The sequence below is a fragment of the Panthera tigris genome, chromosome A3 (genome assembly GCF_018350195.1).
Source record: "Panthera tigris isolate Pti1 chromosome A3, P.tigris_Pti1_mat1.1, whole genome shotgun sequence".
NCBI lineage: Eukaryota > Metazoa > Chordata > Mammalia > Carnivora > Felidae > Panthera > Panthera tigris.
In genome coordinates this window covers 84,096,221-84,120,123 of record NC_056662.1, presented here as the reverse complement: position 1 = coordinate 84,120,123, position 23,903 = coordinate 84,096,221, and the positions used below count along the sequence as shown (strand labels likewise).

Genomic DNA, 23,903 nt, shown 5'->3' with positions numbered 1-23,903 from the left:
TTGTATGTCTATGAGCTAGTTTGTCAGAAACGTTTAGTTTGAAGGAGGTGAATAGCTTGTAAGGGCATTGGGAACCCAGAGGGCTGAAGTGGAGTTACCACTGAAGAATGGAGTATGGTAAAAGACACAGAGAGGATGGACTAGAAGAATCTATGACCTGTAGTTCTCACCGCCCTCTACATAACTCCAAGGGGATGCAAATTAGAAACTATCAAACTGACAAAACTTACACTTTTTTCCTCACACAAATGACGTCCTATCCTCAACAACTACTCTGTTGTCATAGCCATCAAAAAATGGGGAAGGCAGGGCACCTGGGGGGCTCAGTTGGTTGAGCGTCCAACTTCGGCTTAGGTCATAATCTCACAGTTTGTGTGTTGCAGCCCCGCGTCAGGCTTGCTGCTGTCATTGCAGAGCCTGCTTTGGATCCTCTGTCCCCCTCTCTCTGCCCCTTCCCCACTTGCTCTCTCTCAAAAATAAATTAAAACAAACAAACAAACAAACAAACAAATGAAAAACCAAAAAAGAAATGGGGAGGGAAAATATCACTCTTGGAAGGGTGACAAGATAGAGCAGGAAAGAATCCCCATGGCCTGACCCAAAGGGGAGAGGAACGGAAGCCCTTCTGGTTCTCACGGACTGTGAAGAGAAAGTCAGAGATGGGTTGGGGCTCATCTTCTGAGTTTTCTAAAGAAGGCTGAGGCAGAGTGCCAGGCAAGGCATGATCTGACCTATTAGTATGGGAGGCCGAGTGTCCTTAGAACACTGAGTATGAAACATGTGAGAATGAGCCAACATTCACCAAGTACCAAATGAGACCCTGCAGCAGACAACAGCCCACGAATCATGTGGAGATCCACCATACCAATTGAGAAAAAAAAAAGGTGTGGGGGAAGAAACAGCTCTCACCAGAGGTTGAACTGTTAAAATTAGAAGAAAGGGGGTGGGGCACTGGAGGAATTTTATGATAACTGAAGAAAATAAATATGCTACAGTTTTCCAGCACACCTGTGTCATGTGGATAATTTTATGGCAACAGCAACAGTTTTCAAGGAAAATATGTACCTTTGTAGATCTTGCCCATGTCATTCTAGGTGTTCTAATGGGAAGAATTCTAACATATCTTTATTCCAGGAGCAAATTATAATGCTTTCCTCACTTTCTTAAAGGAAAGAAATAATAAATCAACCTTATGTGATCTGTCTCTGTCCTTAACACAACTTACAATTTTGTGAGATTTGATGAGAGGCAATAGTCATTCGTGATGACTATTATGTTCTCTCAAGAACATAATGCCAGAAACTTGGAAAACTTACGGTTTTTTGGAAATCCTAATTCTGATGACTAAGCTAGTCTTATGTGTTGGGGCCACTGCATAGCTTCTAAGTGAAAGCAAGATGGTGGCAATTTTCTGAATAGGCCCATTGATGGAGGACTCAGGCTCCCTATCTTTAATGGCTGTGACTTGGGTGTCTGGTAGTGGGTGGCAATAAAAGTTATTTGAGATGTCACATTATACAAAATAATAATGACTTTTAAAAAAGGTGTGAATTGAAATGAAAAGACTGCACCTCTGAAGTTTCAAGACAAGCTATGCAATATAAATAATCAACATATCATTTGGCTTCAGTTTGAGTCCTAATTCTAAACAGCTTACACATTTTCAAGTCAGAGTTACAGGAAAAACATTGATAGCTAAATAAACAGAGTGAGTGCATGATTAATGTTTAAAATAGTAAACACTTCACATTTGTAGCATTCCTTCAACAGATTGGTCCGGGAGACCTTGTTTTCATTCCTGCTCTGCAATCTGCGTTTTATTTATTTATTCTCTTTATGTTGAATTCCTCTCTTTTAATTTACCTTTCATCTTAATTTACTCTAGGGGGCAAAGTGAAAATGTCTAAAATAAGTGAAAAATCTAAAACAATTAGAAAATTTAAGACTGAGCTATAATCAACTCTAAGAACATTACTGCCTTTTCCAGCAGGATGAATTGTAGGCAATAAAAAGATACCATTAGTAGCTATTTTCTTTAGACTTTTAAAGACTCATAAAGCTTCATCTTATATTTCTAACAAAGAAATAAAATCATTCAGGAAAATGTTGAGGGTAAGAAGAGGTGAGGTCTTTTTGCTTATTTGTACTTACTTTGTTAGGAGTTACATAAAAATATAAGAAGAGTGAGGAGTTCTAAGGGGGGATTTCCCCTCACAGATCCCAGCAGCCCTAGCCAAGATGTGTTCACATTGTGTGATACTGAGTATCAACGAAAATTCAGCCATTGACCTATTAGGAAAAAAAAATTAAGAAAGACATGTGATTTCTGTGTTTTTTAAAGATCAAAAAAAGAGCTGCCTAGAAATTATTCAGAGATAATGCTTGAATCATATTGGATTTCAGATGTGCTCTACCGATCTACTTTTTGAATGGAGAGAGCAAAAGGTCCTGTGCAGAAATCCTTAGTGTCCATGATTGGGTTGATAAATGCTGAGCATGTGGGTACATTTTACAAAATGTTAGCCACTGCCTCCCAATGGGAGAAGGATAGGGATATGTGATCCTGACAGTTGTTGGTCATATGTCCTATGTCCTGGTTACTCAAAATAATTTCCATGAGTAGAAGTTTTGATCCCTTCCAGAGTCAAGATAGGCCCAGAACACAAATGCAGAGAACTCTTATTCATGGGAGAATTAACCAATGTAAGGATGGTCTAGGTGTGCACATTCTGTGCATCTCTCTGGTTCTTCCTTTGTTCAGTGATATGCCTTCTTGGGATACTACCGATGTACTGTTGTGTTGCCCAACATCCTCCTTGGTCAAAGGTTTACCTTTGGGAGATAGTTTTGAAAATATCTGTTCATGATCCATTTGTCATTTTCCTATGTGATGTCTTTATGTCTGTAAAAGTAAAATCAAGTGTAATTCTTAGAAATCAACAGCCCATAAAAGAAATAAGTACACTTGATCACAGACAGAACTCTCCTGAGTCTGCCACTTTCCAGCAAGTGGAGTACCCACAAAGGAACATTTGGGTTCCAGGCTATTATGCTTGGTGGGAAGTCCTTGTGACGCAGCCAGAGGGTGCAGAAACCTAGATATTTGCAGACCATTAAGCAGACCATGTAATGGAGATTAACAGATATTTTCCCTCATCATCTGAAGGATATTATGCTTGATACTGTGTTTAGACAACTTGAAAAGCCACTTATGTGCAGATTGTAAAACAGCACTCAGACAAAATAGGTGTTTATAGAATTGGTCTGAAAGGCCAAGGCATGCCATACCCTCCCTCCTTCTCACCCTCTTCTGAGAATTTGCTGAGCACCTATTTTAGCCATGTATTCTGGGGACCAAAAGCATGAATCATTCCTTGAGGAATTTACAATCTAGGGTGAGTACAGACCTGTCAAGACCAAGCTATGAAGAACAAGGCAAACTAGAATGAAACAAAGCTTATAATCCTGAGGTGAACCATAGGTTATCGACATGCTGAAGTAAGACTAATCTTCTAGGAAAAAATTCTTCTAGAAGGTGTGTTTTGAAAGATGTGTATGTAGGATTTCAATAGATATGAAAAGGAAAAGGTTTTAAGTCAAGCTGAGGGAATAATGCACAGTTGAAATGTAGAGAGGGAACTAGGCAATAGCAGAAGATCAACTTGAAATGTGACTGGAGATCAGTGTGTTGAGGAATGGAAATATTTCTTTAACAAACACTTTTCTAGCACTGGTGATGTGTCAGGAATTCATAGCAACTTACTGATGTCTGTGCTATTACTATCCTCATTTTACAGATGAGAAACCTGAGGCTCAGAGAGGTTAACTGGTGATGCACCACAGCCAGCAAGCCTCAAACCTGGATTCATGCCCAGGCTCTCTGGCTCCAGTGTCTGTGCTCTTCTTGGTAAGATATGAGTCTCAGGACTTTGTACCATGTTCTTTATTCAATGAAGAGTCTTTGGCTGCTTTTTAAGGGGTTAATGATCTAATATAGGTGCTGGGAAATCATTCCAGTAATGGAATGATAGTTATATTAGAAATCACCAACACCAGCGCAGAGATCTTAAGCAGAAGAGAGTTTATATTTGTTGAAGCTTATTACATTAAAGGCAGTGTGCTAGCCATATCTTGTGCATGCGCTGAATTTCCCCGTTTTCACCTTGGGTGGAAAGAAGTCATGTTAAAGGGAATAACTTCTACTTCACCAGCTCTTACCCCTAACTGCTGTTTTGGGACCTCATTTCCCCCCCCTCTCCCCCTGCCTCAGTCTTCAGGCATTTGGGAAGCTTCTAAGGGGTCTTTCACATGTGCTTTGGAACGAAGCAGTCATCTACTAGTCCAGTGTTGTCCAATAGAACTGTCTACGATGATGGGTCTGTTACTGAGACTGAGAAACCGAATTTTTAATTTTAATTCATTTTTTAAAAGCAACATATGTGGCTAGTGGTACCATGTTGGACAGAACAACGCAGATTGGTATTTCCTGGGCACTTCTGCTGGTTACCACACTTCTCCCACTGAGTGTTTTTGGGTGAAGGCTCTCTCTCTAAACATGGCAGCTACCTCTGTTGGGAATATCCCTTTCTCCTGTACCACTGCTTCTGATTGGGACTACTGCCAACTCTCAACAGAATCCACTGCTTCTACCAGGCATGGCCACTGCTGCTGACTTCTCCCCACAGTGCTGCCCTAGGGAGAAAGGCAAATCCCCAAAGAGTATATATTGTGCCCCCGTATATTGTAGAAATTTTAGAAAAACAGCTCTTTCAATTTTTACTTTAAGTTATTGACAAGTGTATAGAATGACAAATACCAATATGTTAGGATTAGTCCTCTCAATCAACTTTGAGGTTTGTTTTCAAAGTTTGTCTTCTTGCCGGACCCCCTCCTCTTTGGGATGAATTTTCTTTCAAAGAGCTCTACAGTATGTAAGACATCTAAATTTGAGCAAGTTCAAATCTTGGGCAAATTAAAATGCTATTTAGGTGCAGATGAAGTGCTGTGATAAACACAAGTTACCTCATTTAACGCTTACAGCAAAAATACCTCCCCCAATAGAAGAAAAAATGAAACCCTGAGAGTTTAAATAATTTGCCAGAAGTCACCCAGCTTTATATATGGTTGAACCAGGATTCAAATCTAGGTCTCAGGTCTTGATTCAAATCAAGTCCAGCCTCTTTTTCCTTTATAACAAACTGCCCCTCTGTTAAGAGCCCATTGCAAAAAGAAGAGAATTTATAATTATGTAAGAGGTTTATGTGTATGTTATACTGATTTGAAATTTAAGTACATTGAAACGTTTTAAAAAAGAAGGCATGTTTAAGAATAATTAGCTGAGGGTTGATGGGGGGTGGGAGGGAGAGGAGGGTGGGTGATGGGCATTGAGGAGGGCACCTGTTGGGATGAGCACTGGGTGTTGTATGGAAACCAATTTGACAATAAATTTCATATTAAAAAAATAGTAAAATAAAAATTTTTGAGGAGCCTTAAAAAAAAAGAATAGTTAGAGAATCTCAAACAGTAGGTTAGTGTATAGTTGCAAATTGTTGTTTTCAAAGTAGCTGCTGTTTTGAGCAGCTTTGGGATTTCATGTTTCAAACCCGTTTGGTGTGCACATGGTAAATCAGATATCAGAAATTAATACTAGGTCAGGTGCCTGGGTGGCTCAGTCAGTTAAGTGCCTAACTTTTGATTTTGGCTCAGGTCGTGATCTCATGGTTCGTGGGATGGAGCCCCACGTTGGGGTCTGTGCTGACAGAGTGGAGCCTGCTTGGGATTCTCTCTCTCCCTCTCTCTCTCTCTCTGCCCCTTCCCAGCGCTCTCTCCCAAAATAATAAATAAATAAACATTAAAAAAAAAAGAAAGAAATTTAGACTAGGTGATATTTGGAATGGCCACAACCAAGTCACTCCTTAGAACTAACTAGGAGTTACCAAGGAATCATTCATAGTGCCTGCATTGAACACAATGCTTTTCCATTGTTTGAAAACTTAAGATGTTAAACCCTTTGGGACTGCCACGCTGTTATTGCAGAGATTTGTGGAGGGTCAGCATTGTGGCTACAACTAAATCAGTATACAATTGTTTTGTAAAACAATGACTAAGACTAGAAGACACTGGGCAGTCAGCAAAATCAAAATGCCACTCTCCTTCCCCCCCCCCCCACCTGTGTTTTGAATATTTTGAAAACAACAGCACCCCATACTTTGCAGATTTTGCTTTAAGTAGGCTTTCTCCTGGAGTTAAGATCAGGGGAAATCCCACAGGATCTTATAACTAGTATTTTTTTTTAAAAATAATGGACACAGGGTTAAAATTCCTTTGCTAGAAACAAAAGAAAACCTCCCCCCCTCCCCCACCTCTCGCTTGCTCTCAAGAATCCATTCTTTACCTTTTATTTTCTAATTAAGCAAACTTTAGTTATTTCACATAATAATGATCTTGCAAAGTTTGAAATTCAGCTGGGAAGATCTAGTTCATAGAGGGCAGATAATTTGTTGTATCCCTTCCACCAGGATATGTTAAGACTGATCATATCATCCATTATCTTGTTCTCTTTGCTTTCGTCATATATTACATAGAGTTATCTGGGCAACAAATATATTTTCCAGTATTTTTTGGTAAGCGACAACTTTCAGATGCTTTGAAAAACCATGCAATATCCCCACACACGATTTATCACCATGCCATTTGTACTTTTGGTATACACATTTTTAATTATAAGTCATGTAGCATTGCACCATTACCTATGCTGGGTATTACAGAGCTAAGTGGTACAAGTAAAATATTTCTGCTTAATCAAATCTTTTTTTTTTAATTTTTTAAATGTTTTTATTTATTTTTGACACACAGAGAGAGAGACAGAGCATGAGTGGGGGAGGGGCAGAGAGAGAGGGAGACACAGAATTTGAAGTGGGCTCCAGGCTCCTAGCTGTCAGCACGGAGCCTGATGCGGGGCTCGAACTCACGGATCACGAGATCATGACCTGAGCGGAAGTCAGATGCTCAACCGACTGAGCCACCCAGGCGCCCCTTCAAATCTTATTTAATAAATGATATTACCTTAGGCCACCCGTTTGGTTTCACACCAAATAAAAGCCTTTTTATTTGACGTGAAGACAAAAGAACTTCCTAGTGTCACCTCTGGCATATCTATTTCTCCCTTGCAAGCCTAGCAGTGCTGGGTTTTCTGCCCTGGCAAACAAGGTCTAAAACTGAATATCCAGAAATCAAACTGTAGTTCCACCATTCCTGATGTCCTCCCAGGTGAGCTCCTGGGCTTCATGCTCATACTTCTAAAGCAAGCAAACTTTAAGCTAATTACGTGCTAGTGTATTCTCCCTTGCTGAATTTTGGCAGGTTGCTTCTGTAAATTATGAAAAATAAATGTGAAATATGCAGATGCCTTTTGTTTGAAGCAGATGTTTGGTCCATCTTGCCAGAATCCAATCAGCTGTTCCCCTGGGGGCCTTCTCTCCACAACATTATCCCACAGCAGCTTAGAAACATGAAGGGGTGATCAGAATAGCACTTCACAGGCCTTAGAGGAAGCTTCTGGACTTAAGAGGTCTTTGTTAAGGAGAATTAAAAATAGAAGTATCCCAACCCACAGGATTGAAACAATCAGATTGTCGCTGGTAAAAGATACTGGATACAGAACACTTTTCTCTGGTGATGTTTGATAGAATTGAGAAAAGGGAGGTTTCATTGTTGCCCTGATAGTCTCTGGGGCCTGCCTTTCATTCCATCTTGATGATTCATGGCAATACTTTGGACTGTTACAGTCACAAAATTGCTGCCAATGTTGTTCATACCATGGTTCAGTGTCTCCTCACACAGAAATCTCCCTTTAGACAATAGATTCTTTGATATTTGACCATTATGTGGCTAATTGATTAAGTTTAGGCAACAATACAGAGTAAGTCAATTCAGAATAATTCATCGATGAAGCAAACTAACTGCCATGCCATCAAAGACTGGCCATTCAGCTGAAGACCTCTGATTCACGGACAACCGACTAATGTAGTGAAGCTTTTGACCAGCCCTAACAATACAGAATAATCCAATACACCCTTTACTGATGTACATCTAGATGACAGAAAAATAAAAACGTTTAGGGTCACATATTCGATTTTGAAGGCGAAATCTGTTTACTCACTGATTCAGTGATTCTGTTTTACTGGGCTCTAATTTTATTGTGAAATCTGGGTAAAATATATATTCAAATATTTTACTGTTACTAAATCTGCTGACCACTGTCATGTGACTTTGGGCAAGTTACTTAACCTCTCCTAGCCTCAGTTTCCTCATCTATGATAACATCTACCACAGAGAACTTGTTTAAATGAGACAGTGTAAGTCAAGTTCTTAAACACACAGCGTCTGGGCCTGGCACATAACAAAAGCTCAATAGTGGAGAACTAATGCTGTAATTTTCCTATTCACTTTCTACCACTTCTCAATGAAGGTTTATTTTATGTATGTACACATGTATGTATTTATGTATTTATTTACTTTTACGAATGCACATCTTTTGTACCACAGTTAAATACACTTCCCCTGCTTCTATTCACAGCAGAAGCAAGGATCCCCTTGCCAACATGTTCTGCTCTACCGTAGATATTTTGTATGAAGCTATATGATGCTTGCAATCTCCTCTTACTTTTATTATTTGGGCGAATAACTTCTTTAACTTTATGAGTCCCATTTCCCACACTTTCTCTCTTCTGAATCCACTTCAGAATTCCAAGCTCTTGTTTAATGCAAAGTTCCATAGTCTTCTAAAGGTCTGATTTATGAGTATAATGAAAGACTTTATACTTAGCTAATATTAACTGAGCCCCAACTATGAGTCAGGCAGCCAAAGTATTGAGTGTGATTAAGACAGACAAGGTTCCCTCATGGATGGATTGGAGTAAGTAACTAGGAAATACCTCACAGCCTCTGTACCTGAGCTACAATTCATGATTTCCAGAATCATGTACTGTGGCTAGTGTTAGCTAGAGCATTATAGAGTAGATGTACATTTTATTTCTGTATTTCTGGAATTTTTGTGCACTCCAAGAACATTTCACCATGTGTTTTGGAACAGTACAACTGATTAAAAAGTAAACGTTTTGATCAAATGGTAGATTATTAGTTTCTTTCTGACATCAAGTAAAATTAATGTCACTCTGGCAACGTATAGATACATCCTTACTGTGCTTTTATTTTGCAAAGCACTTTGTTATCTGTACTAGAAAAATCTATGTTCTCGGGGCGCCTGGGTGGCGCAGTCGGTTAAGCGTCCGACTTCAGCCAGGTCACGATCTCGCGGTCCGTGAGTTCGAGCCCTGCGTCAGGCTCTGGGCTGATGGCTCGGAGCCTGGAGCCTGCTTCCGATTCTGTGTCTCCCTCTCTCTCTGCCCCTCCCCCGTTCATGCTCTGTCTCTCTCTGTCTCAAAAAAAATAAATAAATAAATAAACGTAAAAAAAAAAAAAAAAAAAGAAAAATCTATGTTCTCAATATGTTTATCAAGCCATCTAAAAGAAAGGGATATGAGGAAAGAATAAAATAAAAAAGAGATAAAAGATAGATATGGCCTGTATCTTAGGGCTATTAATATTAAATTGATGATATAAAATCTACAGACTGAAAATAATAATTTATGGTGTTAAAAATAGTATTTTCACACAATTCACATAAAAATGGGTGAATAATAACACTCATCTTATTCTGTCGTTTGGGGATTAAATGAGGTAAATATGCAAGAATTTTATAAACTCAGAGAAGTCTGCAATTATTAGGTAACATGTCCAACTCTACAAAGCACACAGGCAGTTTTTCCTATTCCCCTTTAACATTAAAGAAACTGAGTCTCAGACAAACTGAACAACTTTCTAAGCCCATAGAGGTAACAAAACTTGGGGCTTAAATGTTGAGTCTAGGTCTTTTGATTCTAAACTGAACCTTTTCTCACTCTATTTCTCTAACTCTCAAATGATTTATGAATAATTAAAAGGCTACATAACAGTAAGACCATATTAATGTAATATAGACTTGATACATTAGTATTTGAGAAATATAAAGAAAACAAGCATAATCAGGAAGGCTTCCTGAGAGAGGTGATAGGTTTTGAAGGAGACGGAGCTGGATTGATCTATATATTATATATACTGTATGTATTATAGCCTTCCAATACTCTCTTTGCTTCTGGCTTCCTATCTAATTTAGGTTTATAATTCGAAATGATTTTTCCAACTTTGGAAGTATTTGACCTATCTTCTAGCATTTATTGTTCCACAAAGACCAGTTTTCATGTCCTGAGGAGGTGTGCCCCTGGCCAAGGGGCAGTCTCGTGTGAAACAGAGGCAGAGGGCACACCAGAGAGCAGATGCCACAGTTTTCCTCATCCACCATATAGGGGGGCATTCCAGATAGTGACCCAGGGCTAAGAGATACTATGAACCATGACCAACCTCTTGAGAAAGTCAAAGCTCAATTTCTCAGCCATTTTTTTAATTGGAATTTTCTTAGAAAAGTAGAAAGTTCTAAAAAAGACTGATAATGTCAACAACAATAATAATATAATAATTCTTTATAGATCTACATCCAGAGTTAAAGAGAATATATTTTAAAGACATCGCTAAAGCATTTATCTAGCTTTAACTGCCTCATCAAAGAATATTATTTTTTAAAAAGAAGCCTCATAAAGATGTATGAATATATAGACCTGTGATTATTCAAAAAAAATTGTACAAATCAAAATAAATTTGCTGGAGCAATTTAAAATAATTAACCTTTGACAAACCTCCCTCTCTGGTAATGGAATAGTAACTATATGAATAAAAGATAAGTCGTGACATTCAATGAATTACAATATTCATCCCATAAATTACTTGATATAATAGCTCTATAGTCTACGTTTTTATAACACTAAAATGTCCTAAACACTAAAGAACCCATTCATTTCCAGTGTACGGTTTGCAGATGGGTTGGGTAATTTCTTTTGCCTTCTTTGGATATCCTTTAATTAAGTCTTTTACTATTATTTTTTCCTCCCAGATACACCTTGTTTCAGCCTGTCAACCACTTCTGCAGTACAGACACCTGGAAAACTTGAGGCTTGTGCTCACCGCCCAAGTAGCTCTGAAAATGAGTGAGTGTGAACCTGATTTGCATGTTGGGTGGGATGGTTAAGGGGCTGGCATTGCTATATGGCTGATTGCCACATTTACGGATTTGGTGGTCCAGTCCATGGACCCTTTGGGTAAGGTGCTGCTCCTCTTTATGCTTCTGTCTCCACTTTCTGGGGATAAAAGGGTGGCGGTGATCTGCCCTGCTAGGTAAACTGAAGCCATCTTTGACCATATAAATATGATTAGAGACCACAGCATGAAATATCAGTGCTTACTAATGATAACTAGGAGGTGTTTGTTGGCATACACAAGCCTCAGGATGGCAGAATGGCTGCAAAATGCCCAACATTTTTGGTTCAAAATGTGTTGCTATTTTAAACAAAGAATAGAAACCTATGGTGATAGGATATCTCCTGAGAAATGGATGCTTCTCTGGCTACCCATTTTACCTATTAAGTACAAGATTTGCTGGTCATCTAGGGGTAGCCGGTTGGTTTTCTTTAACACTTCTAAGTCATTTGCTAGAGTAAATTGAAAAAAATGAACCAATGAAGGCAGCACTGGTTTCCAATTCAATGTGAATACCTCCCCGGGGTCTTTCTAATGCATTTTATATCACAGTAGAATGTGTCTACACTAACACATTGTTTAACATTTCTGTATCCTTGATCTCTTAATCATGGTCTGGATTCAGTTGTGCCATAATAAAAATAGACACCATTTATTGAACACTTATTCTGCCTCAGATATTGGGCCAAATCCTACAAATATATTTTCTTATTCAGTTCTTTCCACAACTCATAAGGTAGGTTCTAGTTTTACTCCCATTTTGCTTGAGAAAATTAAAGCTTAAACTTCTCAGTGATTTGCCTAATTTAACATTACACATTTAACTGTTACGCCGTGCTTCTCCAGACAAACCATGCTGTCTGGCTACCCAAACTCAAAACCCCTTCACAGAGAGGATTATCCTTGTTTCTTGACACTAACATCAGCAGGCCAGAGTTGCAGCTGTAGGTGATGGCAGGTACAACTCCAGAACTAGAGTTCACTTGGCTCCCTTTTTATCCCAAAGTCACAGAAGCAGGTGGGTGGGTCTTGCGTTAATTCCAGGCCCTTAAGTAGATGCTGATGCTGCAGAAACAGTCCTGAACAAATGGTGCAGAGTGCCCATTGCTGTAGCATTTTTGGGCAAGATATTGTTTGAGCCAAAAATACCTTCTGTTCCTCTGTCCTTTTTGTGAAAGTTCAGATGTATAAAAATAAAGGATGTATGGAAAATAACAGAGGTCACCAATTCACAGCCAAAATATTGTTCCTCAGTTTGGCGGGCTTAATAGAATTATGTCTAGGTAGTTGGACATATTTATTTTTTTCTATTAAAAAAAAATCCAGGGTGATTTTTTTTCCTGGTCTTCTTTGAATTTTTTTCCCCCCTTCTTCAGAGGCCACTATATCTGAGCCACGAAGTTAGGGCTCATTGAATGGTCAGGAAGAAGGATATAGAAATCTGGTGAAGGGACCACCTATCAATCTATCAGCTATAAATGATTTTGATGGGTCATCTATTAACATTCCACAGAATGAGTTCTTCAGATACCCCTGAAGGAAACACTGCTCTTGCCCCATCATTTCTTTTTACCACTGAAAAAATTGGAGCTCAGAGAAGTTAAGGATTTTGCCTAGCTTTGCACAGCAAGTTGATTCTTCTGTCTCTTAGTTCAGCATCCATTCACCACATATTATGAGACATTTACTATGTGCCAGGAACTGAATAAAGCAAATTGGCTGTGTACCTCAAACTTAGATTTTAGGAAAGAAAAAAATGTATCTTAAAACCACAAAGGAATGTTCCGTTTCCTTTTTCATCTGTTATACATTTGTCCTTTTCCCTAGTTTCTTATGTTTAATGTCTTTTTATTCATAATCTGCAGAACGTTGTACTAGGTCTAGGGTAGAAAGAACATTTTGGGCGGCAGTGATTAAAAAAAAATGACTGTTTAGCACAAAGATCCCCCAATTTTTTTCAAAAAGGTGCTATTTTACATTTCCTAGTGTTTGGTTTTTTGAAGAAAGCCAAGTGGGGCCAAAAGCAAAATTTCTACTGAACTGAATTTCCTTCTTTTTAGTAGGATACAAAGTAAGAAATACATTGTAATCCAACATATGTGTGTGCCTGGGTATGCATATAAACATACAGTTGACACTTGAACGACGTACGTTTGAATTGCGCAGGTGCACTTAGAAGTGGACTTTTTACAGTATAGCACTATACATGCAGTTTCTTTTCGTCATGATTTTCTTAACATTTTCTTTTCTCTAGCCGTATATATACGTAGTATAGTAGTATATACTCTACATACATATATGTACGTATACATACATACAAATATATGTATGTATAGTATATATTACATACATATATGTACATATATATACATAGACATAACATACAAAATACATGTCACCAGTGGGCTATTAGTAGTTAAGTTTTGGGAGATTTTCAACTGTGTGCAGGGTCGGCACCCCTAAGCCCTGCGTTGTTCAAGGGTCAGTTGTAATTGAAACATGAAAAGTTTCATGAAATGATACTCTCGTATGATATAATAAAAACAACATATTTTACATCAAATATGACCCTACTATTATTTCAACACTACAAGATGTGTCACACTGCCTATTCAACTTCATTTTTTTTCTTTTTAAGGTAAGCAAAGTTCAATAAATTAACCAAAGCAATTTGGGCAAATGTTTCAATTCTCTATTTAAGTTTTCTTGTAAAAATACCAAAAGGTCAGGTGTCCAGTGCATTTTGTCTGGGTTAGCCCTTGATCATAGATGGAGTCATTTGCCATTCAACTGCTAAGGGTACAATGGGAAGTCTGCCCCCAATTTCTCTTTAGCCTTTAGATTTCCTGGAGTCTAATCATGTGAGTTACCTAGAGCCATGTTTCAACCTCTCTGAACTTTCATCACACATGTTAAATGAGGAAGGGTAAGTCTGCGTGACTTTCATGATCTTTTCCAGCTTCAAAGGCCTGTGATTGCATGGTGTATTTTTTTGAAGCCTGGGTACCTGTGAAAATAAAGTCACCTCAAATGTATTCTGTGCATAAACTAAGAATTTCTAGAGCCACAAATGTAGTCCATTTGAAGTTTCTCTAAAATGTTGACAGATGTGAAAGGGAACATTATCAAATGCTTAGTTTTTACCTTTGCGTTCAGATCTGTTGTTTCATTGGGGGCATTTTTATAAAGTAAAAATGTACTACTGCTGTTCTTGGAATTCTCCTGGTTCTGCAACAGATTTAATGAGCTAAAGCGCTGTCTACTTATGTGCACTTTTGTTTTTAAGAGATTTAGCCATTGTTGGGTTTAGGGTATCCCGGGGAGAGAGAGGTTCAGTTTTTCCTTGTCATGCTGTTACGACTGTAGTGCCTGTAGAGCGTGAGGGAATCCCAGCGGCAGCAACGCCAGCACCCGTGCACGTTATGCACAATCCTCAGGGGCACAGGGATGGCATTTCAGCTGAGTTTGGTAAAAGTAATCTGGGTAACAGCCTGAATGCCACCTTTACTGGTAACGTAGCTCACCTGAAAAAAAAGGTGAGTTGTTTTATACTTTCTCCACGCACGGCTGTGTGAACATTTGAATCCTCAGATTAATAAAACAAGAAAATCAACTGAGAGATAGCGTTTAGGGACGTGGGGCTCGCGTGGGTCTGGGTGGAGAGAGTTTGGCAATCACTGAAGGCTTAGGAAATCTTTGTCCTTTCAGTCCTAAAGCAACTGAAGTTTTGGTCGAATTGATTTTATGTAGAACAAAGCCAACATATTCATTTACAGTGAGAAATATGACTGCCACGTGGCCTGGAATATTTACTTGAGCATGACCTGTGTGTAGTCACACTGTTGACTACCTGCACCAGAGGCCAAATAATAACCAGCAGGTTGTGGGGTGATCCCGTAATTCCAACAAGGCGCATCAGTTACATAAGTGGAATATTTAATGCCGTATGGCCAAGACATTCCATGTGTCTGCCTTAAAAAAGAAAACAACAACAACAACAACAAAAAGGAATTGGAATACTCATAGCCTGTTGGCTAAGCCTCCTTTTCCTCTAGACAGCAATTAGATGCTGGGAAGAATATCATCTACCCTTCAATGCTGCTGTGAAGGATAGAGATAACACACATCTAGCACAGTGTCTGCTGCATTATAAAAAATGCTGATAAAATGATGATTATTTTAACCTTGTGACAGGGCTTTTGTGTCCAACCAAGTACTCTTCTTCACTTCTGAATGATATTTTCTTTCTTTCTTCTATTGCAGAAGTATTAATGATAATTGTAGATATTTACAAAATTCAGAAATGCATCAAAAAAAATAAAATAATAAGTATAATCTACACAGAAAAAAACTCTTATTAATATTTTGGTATTTAATTTCCCCTTAAATGTGGCTCCATTTGAAATGCCATTCTCTAAGATGGAAGGACAGAACTTATTTGATGCCAATAAAAGTGACTCTATATTCACCCCTTGTATGGAATCTGACCTAGTTCCTCTGATCCACATAAGAGTTTTTTGAAATTCAATTCTACCTGCTCTGCCTCTGGCCAAGAAAAATAAAAATGAGAAATAAAATTTCTGGATTGAGTCTTTAAATCACACTGAGCCAAGTTAGGTAAGGAGCAGACCAGAAGTACCTTGTAAGAAAAAAATTACTGGTGTTGTTATTTGCAGTATAATTCCTGGTAGCCTGAATTTCAGATCCGTAGACCCAGAGTAAAGGTAGGGAAGGAGTTGGGGGAGGGTAAAAGGAGGTGGGGAATGGAAAAGAGGACAGGGGAGGTGTTTAGCTTTCATTTGCAAGCGTGATACCCGCTGCTTTGTTTATGGATTTGATGCTATTCATACAGTCTTTGCAATATTAATTTTTAATTTATGATGCTCATTAGGAGACACTTAAAACAGAACAATTATCATTTATCTTGATATATTATTTACTAGGACTGACTGTCATGGTTAGGGGCCCATGATTAGTGAGAGGGGGATCGAGAAGAGCTTCTAAAAGTGCTGGGGTAAAAGAATAGGAGCTTAGGAAGCAGTTGTCAAAACCCAAGGCCCAAAGTTCTGATGTCAAAGTGAAAGCCACACAATCCCTAATCAAGACTCAGGAGGCCCCCTCCAAGACAAGCCTGGAACAGTACTTAATGAAACTGCAGGATTATATTAATGAGACTCTCTGTTAGGCCACCAGCTCATCAATTATTCATCCAGCTGCATTCCTGATACTTTGCTGTCTTCCTCCTCTTTTTGCGTTGGTGTGATTACTTTTTTTAACCCTCAATTTCCTTACCTGGAGTGTAAACAGAGACTTCTGTTCTGTAGTTTCCTTTGCTTCTGCTCAAACAGCATCTCTTTTCAATACTCATCCGGGATATCACACACGATAATGGAGGCCTACTAGAGAGGGAAGTCTAACTTCTGAGTCTCAGGGAACTAGGGCACCCCTGACTTTGTGCTTCCCTAATACTCTGGGCTTATTTTTGACAGTGTGCTCATCCCACTGTGTTCTGATCATCTATTTGTGTGACACTCTTCCCCACAAATCTGTGAATTCCTAGAGAACGGAGCCTAAGTTGTATTTGTCTTTGTATTTTCAATTCCCAACATGATGCTTAACAGATGACATTGAATGAGTGAGTGAATGCATGCATGAATGAATGAGTTGTGGGTGTTTGGTTACGCCTCATATTCAGCCTGTCTCTTTATAATCAAGCAGACTGTGAGGTGGAGGCCTGAGTACTACCTGCATGTTTCACAGGAAAATAAACGAAAGCAAACCTTGCATTTACAATCTGGGTCATGTAGATGAAGATGTGTCTATGGGCTTGAGGCAAAGCACCCAAGTCTGTGTGGTACTCAGTTCTACATAAGCTTATTAATTTCTTTTAGAAATTACTTATTAAAATTGGATATAATTTTAGGAACAAATTGTGTTTTACTAGGACTGACTGTCATGGTCTGGATGGCCATGTGATTGTGAGGAGGATTTCAATGAGCTTTCACAATAAACACCCAAGAGGTTGGAGTGGGCTTTGAAGCAGGACAGAGGCCAAGGGCTAGAACTTATTCCCAGAGTCTGTTATTTGTTTCACTCACTGAAGGTCAACAGGAAAACCAAGGAAGCCAGTTTCTACTCCTCAGGAGGTAGAATGCTGGAGGCTGTGATGCTGAGCAAAGTCATTCCCTCATGCAGTAAGGACTAGAAGTACTTCCCTTTTGTCCTGGACAGGTAGGGTGAGGGACAAGTGGTCCAGCTGGAAGTGGTACTATCTGGAAGGCAGGTTGACAAAACAAGGGAAAGGCAGAGGTGGGTGTGAGGAAATGCTTTGATATTCTGCCCCCACCAGTTGTAATACTCAAATACCCAGGTCAGCTGGCAGATAGAATCATGCCTCACTGCCTCAGCCACACTGTCTGCAACGTGTCTGTACTTTGCCACCAAATAACCTCTCCAAATGCCATTTTCATCATGTCACATCAAGAATCTGCAATGGCCTTCTTATAAAAAAAATAAAATAAGGGGCGCCTGGGTGGCGCAGTCGGTTAAGCGTCCGACTTCAGCCAGGTCACGATCTCACGGTCCGTGAGTTCGAGCCCCGCGTCGGGCTCTGGGCTGATGGCTCGGAGCCTGGAGCCTGTTTCCGATTCTGTGTCTCCCTCTCTCTCTGTCCCTCCCCCGTTCATGCTCTGTCTCTCTCTGTCCCAAAAATAAAATAAACGTTGAAAAAAAAAAATAAATAAATAAATAAATTAAAAAAAAAACCAGAAAAACAAATGCTAGAAAAAAGAGCAAGGTTCCAAATTCTCTGAAAGAATAAAAAGAAATGAGAAGACATGGATATAAATCTTCAGCTTGTCAAGGTAAATAGATCGCAAATCTGAAGGCAAGTAGTGACTTTGGCCAAATGGATTCTAATTTGTTACATCTCAACTAGTCACTATTCTGTAGAGTCATATTTAGAGAAATATTGTCTGGAAGTTCTCTCCATGGATTTCTAAATTGGGTCTTCTTATCAGTGTGCCAGGCTGAGAATGGGTTATGGGTGTGCTTCGGCTATTGTTTTTCCTCCTCCTTGAGGCATCTGGTGGGGTCCTCAGATGGGTGGCCCTGGACTAAGAGAAACCTTACGCATTTTTCCTTAGTTCATGGATTTGAAGATGTACATCTTTTCCCTCATTTAACATTTCTGAAATTCAAGTGTTTTTCCTTATCAATATATTGCAATCGCTTTTGGCCAGGTGGCAGTGATGAGGTAGTTGTGATAATCTGCACATAAACTTAATGAGGTAGTTTTCATAGTCTGCATATAGCTTGACTAAACTCGGTTGCAGCTGTTTACATTGTCCTAACTTTAACTGAACGACATCCATCGTTGTACTGCTTACGTTGGGTCGAGTTTCCCTCAAAGTGTCTTCAAAAACATACATTATGGTTCGACATCGAAACAAAAAAGTTATTGTGTGAACAGAAAGGCATGGAAACAGAGACGTGGATGTAAATGTGATATTGTTGGAGGAAAATACGTCATAGGAAGGATGAATAATCCAGTGCTTTATGAGTTTGAGGAAAGGAAGATTCCCATCAAAGATGAAGCTAGTCAGAATCCAAGCTCTGCTATTAAAGGTGGGAGAAATTATTTTTTTCTTTCTTAGTGGTACATAAGGTAGTGGTATCTCTTTTGATGGCTAGATTTTTAGCTTCTAACCATTTCTCTGTGTGCCATGATATGAACCACATCGGGAAAAATGGCTTTAAGCTCTTGCCTGGATCTTTGGTTTTCCTGCAGTCAAACTTTCTGGTAAAGATATAATTTCAATTCAACTTAACAACTTTAAAATTATTAGACTGGAAGTATTGATTGTATTCAGAAAGAGCAAACTTGGAATTAATTTACCCTTTGTTGTATGTTAACTTACATCTAATTTCAGTTTAGCTTTACATGATAAAGATGGAATCAGACTGTGGGCCCTTAGAGCAGACTAAGCTCAGGGAATTTACACAAGCAGTGGGCACTGGGTCCAGCATTGTCATTCCCATTGGGGACAGTGGGAAGCACTCAGAGAGTTAGAGGCAATAGGTTCTTTCTGTAGATCTGTGATATCTGTGTGACACAGCCCACACTGACTGCCTGTAATTAAACAGAATACAACCTTCCTTATTTTTGAAGGTATAATTAGAGGCTGGTCTCCAGCTATCATTGGCCTCTTCATCAAAACAAAGTGGATCGTTCTGAAAAGAAAACTCCAGGATATGATTTACAAAATAAAATCACTTTGCATAGAAATTATTTGAGATAATTTAGTTCTGGTCTTTTATTTTTACAAATGAGTAATCTAGAGCTCAGAGTAAGTGGCCACCTGGAATCTCACAGTTTGCTCAGGGTAGTAACGGGCCTTCTGCCCCTGATGGGTGTCCTGCTACCATCACACATATGGGTCTCGCAAGGCAAAATTTCATATACACAAAATGTAGAACTATTTGTGTCTTTGCTTATGCATAAAATTTTATTACACCTAATTCTTCTACAAAATCTCTGTCCTGTTAGAATTGATGAACATTTATTGAGGTTTTTCACTGGTTAGGGACCTAATCCTGTGTTTAACTGAAGACTCTGTTCCAGAAGACTTTCCTCCTAAGTAATCGTAACCTTGGTGTTTTTCACCCTCTAATCTCTATTCTTATATCTATTTTCTCAACAAAAATACAGAAACCTGGAAAGATGGAAACCTGGAAAAATGTTACAGTCTCTCTTGGCTTTAAAAATGCATCAACATGACTCCAACCAAGATGGTAGAGACGGGGAGAGAAAGTAGCAAAAGTCATTACCTCTGCTTCCTACTCCCCTTCCTCCAGTGGAATTGCCAACATTGTTTACAGAGGGCTATTAACCTAATAAATACATTCTGGATGGAATGACCCACCTTTCTGGCTTTAGGATATGGCTTTTAATTAAGGTTTATGAAAAAGAATTGAGAGGGCTTGTCAATATAACCTTAGTATCCAACAAAACGAGATCTACCCTGCCTTTTTTTTTTTTTTTAATGTTTTACTGCAGATGGGTCTTCAAAACCAAAACTGAAAGGAAGTTACTCATTGTGTGTATTTGTACATTTATGAGTGCATATGACATAACATGTGTGTATACACACATTACACACCTCTGCATTTAATATAACATAGATTTTTATTCCCTCACAAGGCATCTTGAAGTCTAAAGATAAGAGCATTATCTGGTATTTCCACAAAAGTCTGAATTAAGTGTACCATTTCTCTATATAGAACCTTACATTTCCTTAGATAGTTGTTCTAAGAAGTAACTTCATCTTGGTTGTGCGGTTTATCTTGAGCAAGTGTCAAGTATTCTTTTCAAATTAAAAGAACAAAAGTAACAAGGAATTTTACAATAAGCAAAGAAGATAAGAGGGAAAAAGGAAAAAGAAGAACTCTTTCCCAGAATCAAATAAATGGGATATGATATGATAATCTAAGGGCCTTTGAAAATCGCATCTGAAAGCCTGGTACCTGGACAGGTGACACATGATGAATATTGCACTGAAACCTACAGCCTGAGTCACCATAAAAAGAAACAGTGTATATATTATAAATCTATCTCTTGACAACTATAGACAGAGGTTATTAGAGTGAATAATCAATTCCATAAAGAAATGATTATATGTAAACTTCAATTCAAAATAGAAATTCTTTTACTTGACCTTACATGTTACTATTTTACAACATGAGGAGCTTTGCTAATTTTTTTTCCTCTAAAGTGTCTCTTTGTTGTTTTAAAAGATCTTTGGGAAAATAATTCAAAGAATATGGGAAGCAGTGCTGAGCCATGGAATGTGTATGGGAGTAGAGGTGAGGTGTGATAGTCAGTCCCTATCAGGGACTTAAACGGTAGTCCCTGTGGTATAGAGCACCACGGCCCATGGTGGGTGCTCCTGGGTCTGTGTGTCCCAAACTGTGAGGGGGCTGGCTAAATTCATTGCTGTCTTTACTTTCAGCTTGAACATTCTGTGCTTCATTTGCTCATCTTGCATTGTAAAACCTATCTGGAAGCTTTAACATGAATGAGGTAGGAAACAGCTGTTGGATCGTAAGAACAAATTTTAGTTAAAAAATGTGAATTTTTTCCCTTTGGAAAATCCCTTTCTAGTCTCAATTACCAGCACATACACTTGCTGAGAAACCAAATTTGTCAATCCTTATTTCCAATTGCTAGCAGGGCATCATATTTTCAGAACGCCGTTTGTGATCATTCCCCCTCAATATGGTGAAACATCAGACTTGGATGTCAGCCTAGGCTTTCTTCTCTTAGCCCTCATGTCTTAGTCATTTAAAGAACAATGCTTTTGAGTAACAGAGTTACTTGGTCCTCCTGATTTCTTTTTCTTACAAAATTCAGTTTCCTGGGCGGCTTCTAGGGGGAAAATTCAATCATGAGATGTACTGTAGAAGAGGGCACCATGCTACTTTTAATATTAGCCCCTTTTAATCTGGGTAAGGTCATCGAACTTTTCTGATTTTTGCCTAGGGAGAACTTTCCCCTTATTTTGTAATTGACTTTGTCCCCTTTTTCATTTATTTCCCTGTCTCCTGGTTGTAGCATCTTCTCCCCGGAGTCTCAGGTTAGAAGTTTTCCCTTTTGTGAAACCATGACAGGTGCCTAATTGAATGATGAATGTCCCTTTATTACTCTGTAATTGAACTGCCAGCTTTTTGATTGGTTTGTAGAGATGCTGCCCCCCCCAATCAGGCACTGCAGGGGGCTTGGTAGTTGGCAGTCTGGTCTACACTCCATCTGTCTAATCCCATCTAGCCCCCACTTGCTTTTTGGGGGGTGGTAATAGAGGTAGGGAGTGAGGGGGAGGGGAGTCATAATAAATTATGCTAATTTGATGTGGCTCTGACAATGAGAAGATCGTATTGTTCCATGCATCTTGGGGGTAAATGCTTCAAGACATTTTGTCGTCATGGGTGCCTAGCCTGACAGGACCACGATGAAGATTAATGGGCCTCACCTGAGTGACAGAACAGGGGATTGTGGGGAAGAGAGGGTCATTCATCATACTCTGACAGGTGTCATTCAATCCGACAGCAGCTCCACCGTCACCCGGCTAGCAGTTCCATTTTTCTGCCAGTTAAGCAAGGAGTTTAATAACATCCCCAGAATTAAAACTCATTCTTTGTAGCAGGTCTGACAGCTGAAAATAAGAAAATCAATTCTTCACATGTTATAGCACAGTTAACTGACTGGGGCTTTGACTCTAATTTAGTCTTTGGGCTGCATTTCAAGCAAAGAGCTTTTTGTAAGACATCATCTATTAAAATTTATCCACAGCGCTAACTTTGGTGGTGTTGTTATTGTGGGCACATTAAAGATTCAGGCTTTCAAAGCCAGTGTCCTTTACTCACTGCGTGCTGAAATGTATCCCTGCAGTAGCCGGGTCTCTTCTGCTTCATCCTCATTAGCAATGTTTACTGCTTCTCTCTTCATTAATATTGATCCCCTCCCCAATTACCGGCAACAACAAGACAGACACTAATTTGAAACATTTGGTATCATTAAACTGTTTGGATTTCAGGTTTCAGGGATCTTGGAAGGCAGAGAAGGTGGTTCAAAGATAAGAAAGGGAGTTACACTTTGGGGCTGTAGGGTTACCTGATGAATGATGACACTCTAGGTTGGTGAGTGTGGCAGACTGCAAAACATGGCTCTGGGTTCCTTTGGTCCCTCTTCTCATCGGGAGGAGGGGTGTATTTGTCCACCTCCATGGATCTGGGCTGTTCCAGACTGTCACTGGTTTTGACCAATGGAGTATAGTGATGCTGTAGAACTTCGGAGAGTGGGGCTCAAAAGATCTACGTCTTCTTTCACTAGTTGTGAAAGCTAGCCACCACATAAGATGTCAGTTCACCATGCTGTGAGGAAGCCCAAACTAGCTACATGGAGAAAGGGAGACTACAAGGAAATCCACTGAGGCACCAGACATGTGCATGAAGAATTTTTGGAACTTGCAGTCTTTTCTCAGCAGCCAGCTGGATGCATCCACCTAGAAGCCATCTTGGACATTCTGGCCCCAGCTGATGCCACCTGTATGGAACAGAAGAACTGCTCTACTGAGCACCGTCCAAATTTCCAGCCCACAGAATTGTGACCAAATAAAATGGTTGTAGTTAAAAGCCATTAAGTTTTGGGATAGTTTGTTAGATAGTAATGGAGAGCTGAAATAGAGAAGGTGAAATATTGGGGCACGGTGCAAGGGACTTGGGTACACAGCTGTTTTCTATAACACAGATGTAGAATTGTTCTGGCTTTGGGGGCAACATTTTTCCCCTCAAAGCCTCCTTGGTTTGAGTAGCTTTGCCTTCTTATACTGTGCACTCCCTCTACAGCCCTCTTCTCTGTCCTAGGACAGGACAGTTTGTTTTAGTGCATTTTCCTGAGTTGAGAGAAGTTGTGTAATTGGCTGAAGAGGACTTGTCACATATATTTCTATGCTTCTTAGTTCCATCATTTTCATTTTATACATCTAGGATGAAAGAAGGTATCTTTGAACAATAAATTATGAAATTGAGTACTTAATCCGTGGCATAGTACTAAGCATGATTAAAGGGTTGTGAATTATATACAGTGATTAAGTTAACCAGATTATTGATCAACTTCGAGGGGTGCCATATACACAAAGTACATATAGATAAGATTA

At 39.2% G+C, this 23,903-nt stretch overlaps 1 long non-coding RNA gene across 1 annotated transcript; it reads left to right on the top strand.

The window, feature by feature from the left end:
- The first annotated feature begins 3,804 nt into the window (after nt 1-3,804).
- On the top strand, nt 3,805-20,069 carry LOC122237342. The gene is made up of 3 exons (XR_006215774.1): nt 3,805-3,907; nt 11,048-11,141; nt 19,901-20,069. It is a non-coding gene; the product is annotated as an uncharacterized LOC122237342 (long non-coding RNA).
- Nucleotides 20,070-23,903: the final 3,834 nt, after the last annotated feature.